At 51.1% G+C, this 6,000-nt stretch overlaps 1 protein-coding gene across 4 annotated transcripts in view; it reads right to left on the bottom strand.

The window, feature by feature from the left end:
- Tanc1 (tetratricopeptide repeat, ankyrin repeat and coiled-coil containing 1) overlaps positions 1–5,439 on the bottom strand; it is a 219,217-nt gene extending 213,778 nt beyond the window's left edge. For all 4 annotated transcript variants that reach the window (XM_057754799.1, XM_057754797.1, XM_057754798.1 and 1 more), the window contains exon 1: positions 5,073–5,439. The gene's annotated coding sequence lies outside the window, so the exon portion shown is untranslated. The remainder of the gene's footprint in view (positions 1–5,072) is intronic.
- Between the last annotated feature and the right edge of the window lie 561 nt (positions 5,440–6,000).

Genomic DNA, 6,000 nt, shown 5'->3' on the forward strand with positions numbered 1-6,000 from the left:
GGATTTGGTAGCTAGTCATTAAAACAGAACCAAAGAATGTTCAACACAGAGAATGCATGTATGACAAGAAAAAGTGTATCGCATGATCACATACTGACTCTAAACTGCACACATGCAATTTATACATCTTTATTTGCATGACATCTTTCATGCCTTCAAAGCTATATGTAATATGATGTACCATTTCGCTTCAGTACATCCTTTGTGCAAAAGGGCCATGCACAGTTAACTGTTTCTTCCACTCTCTCCACCTCTCAGATAAGCAAATAATAATAATAAGCAAATCCACCACAGGTGTATGACCCTAGGTACGCTGAGTAAGGCAAGGAAGGCGCTGAGTCACTGTGATTCTATGTGAAGAGGCTGAACAGTCGGGGTTCACACCTATCTACAATGAATAGTGGCTGGGAGGCTTCGGGACTAATAAGTTCTCTCATGTTAAAGCAAAATCCATGCCGAAATCCATACCGAAATCCATGGTCTATGTCCTGTCACTGCAACCTTTTTCTTGCCTTTGACATTTCTGTCTATGGGAGGCTTCTTTTCAGGACATTCTCCTTGATCACCCACACTCACAGAAGCCCTTAAAGACAATACTCATTCTACAGAGACAACTGGCCAGCAACACAGCAAACAAGACCAGAATGCCTTTCACTAACCACAAGATAATGCTTCTAAGAGCCTTCTTCATGTCTCCTTTACTGACCGCCTTCCAACTTTACTGGGAAACACTGCTTCACGGTGTTTCTGCTTTCGCTCCCCAGGGACAGGGCAACAACATCAGATTTACCAGTCACTGAACAGATTCTGACATATCTTCCTTTGAGCTTAAACCCCATTTCTTAATATTCTGCAAAGACAGTCCTCCAAAGGTAAGTTTTAAAAGCAGACTATGAAGCCACAAGTTGTGTCGCATACCTGTAATCTCAGCACACAGAAGCCTGGGGCAGGGAGAGCACAGTTTGAAGCCAGACTGGGCTACACAGTAAGACCTTCTGTCAAAAACAACGCATAAATAAATGCTTTCTACGGACAAGTTGCTCAATCATAAAAGACCTTACATGGAGCCACCGAGATGCCTCAGTGGGCCAAAGGGCTTCTGGGTGAGACCAACAACCTGAGTTCAATTCCCAGAACAGCAGGAGAAAACTACCTCCAGAAGTTGTCTTCTGACCCCCCCCCCACACACACAACATGGCATGCACACTCATGTGTGCACACACACAGATCAAATAATAAATCAAATAAAAGCTGTAAAGTAAAAATCTGGTCTCTGCTGGGCAGTGACCAGCTTCCCGACTGAGGGTCCGGCTGTACTTCATACTCCTTAAACGGGCAGGCAGGAACCCAGTAGGCCAACAGTGAAAATGGGTCACTGTACCCTCCGACTGCTTCACCATTTAGCCATGAAGAGATTTACATAGCATAGAAAACGCTACAGAATCAATCTACATACTCAATAGGAAGCACACGCGGCTCCAAGAAAGGGATGTTCAGCCAGGCTTTAGACTTAGTCTGACAGAAGCCGAGATGAAAGGCAAAGGGTGTGCTCACCCTGGTTTTAAAAAGGACGTTCATGTGAGAAGGAATTTCCGCAAGGAACGCTATCACCAAGACATATCTGGAATATAAATCACGGTAGACCCTGAAGCCTACTTGATTAAAAAGAAAAGAAAAGAAAAAAGAAAAGAAAGGAAGGAAAGAAATTGAAAGTAAACAAATGATTGATTAGAGGTACCTGACTTTCTGGAACTCTTCTAGGGAAAATGATCAGTTATCATTACTAGAGAATGGTCTTTAAGCCTTCATATCAAAGCAGAGACAGAGGCCCTGGGGTTCTCAAACCAAAACAACCATAATGAAACTGTGAGAAGCTGCCACACGTTCTGCTTGTCAGGCGTTAGTGAATTCACATGAATGAAGGGAGAGGAACAAAACAACAGGGACCTGTGGGGCTCAAGTTCAAAGCTACCACAGGTGATATCCGGCAACCTGATCTAACTTCCTGGGCCCTGGGTGACTCAACTGAGAGGTTCAGGGATAGAATGTGTATTGGAGCTCTTTATACTTGTGGCTACACTGTCCTGGTTTACAACACAGGCTCCAAGATTCCTAGATTGCCCCAACTCTCATAGCCACAAAGTTGCAATGATCATCCCTTTTGGGGATGATCCTTAAGGAAACCAAAGCCCAGAAAGGCTTACTAGCTGTGGGGAACAAATGCATCTGTAAGCTGGGGAGAGGGAGTTTCACAACTAGAAGTGTTTAGAAGACAGTTCAGAGTCAAGCTTGGTGGTGCACGGCTTTCATCTCAGCACTTGGGAGGCAGGCAGAGGCAGGCAGATCTCTGCTGAGTCCAAGGGCAGCCTAGTCTATATAGTGAGTTCCAGACAGCCAGGACTACATGGTAAGACCCTATCTCAAAATAATAAACAACAAACAAGTTAAGAAAGAGACCATTCTGGAGACTAACACAACTCCTCAGCATATGTGTCTGAATGTGTGTAAGTAAACTAACAGTTCCATAATAAAAATAAAAGTTTGTTCTCCACACCCCTCCCCCAGCAAGGCCTCATGTGTGTTGGACAAGAACATAAACGTGTTTTTCTAACTAGGAAATTCTCGGCCTAACAGAAACAAAATCTTTACTATTGAGTTTTAAGTGCCCGGTGGAAACAGACCTCCCTCCCTCCCAGCTATGCTGGCAAGCCTCATTATAATATGGATTACAGCTCTACTAGCCGAGGGACAAGGGACGGGGCTTTTAATGTTCTCTAGGAGATAAAGAATTAATCAGCAACCCAGAAAAGAAGTAGTCTAAAAATGGATGATGTAGTCAAAGTAATTCCATTGTCTCTAAAATTGTGCCCTCAATCACCCAGCATCAAAACCCCACTATGGCAACAAATAAATTGTATGTGGTTAAAGAGACAGAATGTCCTTCTGGCTGTTATGGAAAGCAGAAAAGGGCTGACTATGAATCGGTGATGTTTCAGCTCCACGATGAACATGAATTATGATAATTGAGGCATTCTGGTGGTTAAACCAAAAGAGCAGGAAAACCAATACTTTTGAGTTCCATCAAAAGTCAAGTTTGTGGCACCAGGAACATGCAAGTGACCTTACACTTATTTCTGGACTTCCCTGGCTCCACCAAAATCAATGAGACCATTTCCCATCTCTTGCTTGTCCAATCACAGTAGCTGGGAGGCCTGGACACATCGACTTGGCAGGTAAAAAGAAATCTCTAGAAAAGAGTCTTGAGTAATGTCAGATACGAAAGTTCCCTTTACTAGGTATACTTTTCATTGTAAAAGCACCAAGATCTATTTATGATGCTCTCTGACTGACACCCACAAGCATTCTGGCTGACACAAACTTTGCAGATCGTAGGGAAGTCCCTGTGAGCTCTTTTAAGTACCCAGATGAGCACAACACTCAGAACTGCCACCATAATGAGCACCTCACAGGCGCTCATAAATTCTTTCATTCCCAGCAATCAAGAAGCAGCTGTTAAAATCCAGGAATCTTCCTAGTAGCAGATCTGAAATACCTCCGGGCTGCCCACAGAAGCTTCACAACTGCTTTCTTCTCTTCCTCCCTCCCCCACCCCAGGAGTGCCAGCCTGGCAGGATAAGGATGACCCAGGAAGGGGGGAGTGGGGTGAAGGGGAGTAGCGGATCTGGTGAAAGTAGAGACGCAAGCTCCCTTCTTTTTCACCACAAAGAAAAACCAACTCCCTGTGCCAGCCAACCAGGTTTCTCCTTCCCTCCCCCAGCACACTAACTTCGGCAGTCTGATGAGTCTGGCATTTCCAGAGTTCGCGACCTCGGCCGCCCTGAGCCCTTCCTAAAAGATTTTGAACCAGGAGCCAGCGGCGTCCGAGCTCCTTTCCAGGTTAAGGCTCAGCTTGCCTTTACCTTTTAACCCGCTGGGACGCTACTTCTGGGGTCAAGTTCAAGATGAAGGTACCCTCCTCGTCTCCCTGAGTTCACTCCGCAAGAAATTTAACACTGAGACGAGTCCCACACTACTCCAGGCACAAGGGACTGGGGCTCCCAAGCAGAAGCCTAGGCAGCCTGAAGAAGACTGTCACAGCCCGGCGTCCACCGCCCTCGGCCGCGGCGCCGCGTTTCTACCTGGCCACGGCCGCATTTCCTCCCGGAGTCTCTACACAATTAGTCAAGTAAGTTTTGGGAACGCCAGTCCAGAGATCTTGCTGTCAGCAAACACGCTACACAATGCCCAGGGCTTCCTTCCCCGCCAGCCGTTCCGGAAAGAACCGCGCCGAGCCCGGGGGGCCCCCCCAACACACACCCAAAAGTCCTCCAGGAAGAACCTGAATCCTCATAATGCCTCCAAAGTAATCATTCATCACCCAAGGACAAGAGGACTCGAAATCTTGACCCTGCCCTCCACTTAGCTGGCACTAAAAGAAAAATCCTCAAGGACTGATCCCAAATCATCACCCCACCACCGCCACCACCACGGAAAGAAATTCGCGTGCATATGCGAGTCGCAGCCTGCAGGAACGAAGCACTCACTTTCAAGACCACAGTGGACTGTACGGTTCGCCCCCCGCTGAAGTTCGCTCGGCAACTTCGCGACCCGCGCACCGCGGCACTCGAGACCCCGTGGTGCCACGCACCCCGCCCGCACGACCCCCACCCCAGGTGCCCTGCGCTGCCCAGGCCCTGTCTAGCCAAGGGACAGTGGAGGCGGAGGAGGGACCGCTGGGAAAGTCCGCGCGCCGCGTGATCCCGGTGTCCCCCCGGCCCGGCTCTGCTGCAACCCGTTCCTCCCGGCGCGCAGGAAACGGCCTGCACCGACTCCCCGGCAGCGCCTAGCCCGAGGCCGGGAGCGCCCGGCTTGCCCGCGCCTATTCCCGGAAAGCTCCCGTTGTGCGCGGCGGAGAGGGGGAGGGCTGGGGCGTCCAGAAACTTTCCCACCAGCCTCGCTCTCATTTCCCGGGCTGCCTCCCCGGGACCCTTCCTCCCCGCCAGCTCCGGCCACTGACCCGGGCTGCGGACGCCCGGAGGCCCGCAGCGACGCCCGGGCAGACTGGAGTTTACCTGCCAGGAAAGTTTCCAGCTCCCGACGCGGTTCCCACCCCGGGGGGCCGGGCCTCAGGGCGCGGCGGGCTGAGCGCTCGGCGGTGGCGGCGGCGGCGGCTCCTGCGGCGGCTCCCGAGCCCGGCTCCCGCAGCTGCCACCGCGGAGGCAGCGCTCGGGCCCGTCCCCCAGCCTCGCTCGGCCCACACCGGGACCTCATTGGCAGCGCGAGTCCCCGCCCTTGCGCGTGTTCCGGAAGGCACCTTCCTTGTGCGCGCCCGCTGGGGCTGCCCCTCCCGCGCCCCTCCCGCCTGAAGCTGCCGGGGCTCTGCGACCCGCTGGGGCGCGGCACGCGAACTTTCTGTCCGGCGCCTCCGCCCCTCCTCTCCCTGCCTGTTCCCTGCGGGAAGCAAGCTTCCCGGGAGAAGGTTTGCTCCCCTGGGGGTTCCGCCTAGGCGGCTCCCTGTGGGACAGGACCAGAAGTGCGATTAGTCGCCCCCCCTCTTTTTTTTTCAACCATTTTAAAATCCGTAAAGTGACCCGGCCTTCGGTCTAAACTGCTCTTTAAAAGCATCGGAGGAGGACATATGGGAGCAATTAGCCAAGCTGAAGTTTCCGCGGATGCCTTAGGGTGGCTTTGTTGGCTTTTCTTCCCCTCGCTTAACTATACGCAAACAAACACACTTTATGATTCCAAATTGAGCTAAGAGAGATGGACAGTAAATCTCATCCACTGCACCTTTTTCTGTCGCAAAAGTGAATTGGGGGTGCTCCCGGGATCAGTGACTGCCCAGGCTCGGGGAGTCCACCGCCTCCTCCAAATCTGTGACTGGCGATGCGGGTCTGGGCTAAGTCCACTAGCTTCCTTGTCAGGAGGAGGAGTCCTGGAGGGGGAACAGACAAAGATGCTATTATTATGTAGGCTGGTGGCAGTAAATTGAACTCCCTA

This window comes from Chionomys nivalis, chromosome 22 (genome assembly GCF_950005125.1).
Source record: "Chionomys nivalis chromosome 22, mChiNiv1.1, whole genome shotgun sequence".
Taxonomy (NCBI): domain Eukaryota; kingdom Metazoa; phylum Chordata; class Mammalia; order Rodentia; family Cricetidae; genus Chionomys; species Chionomys nivalis.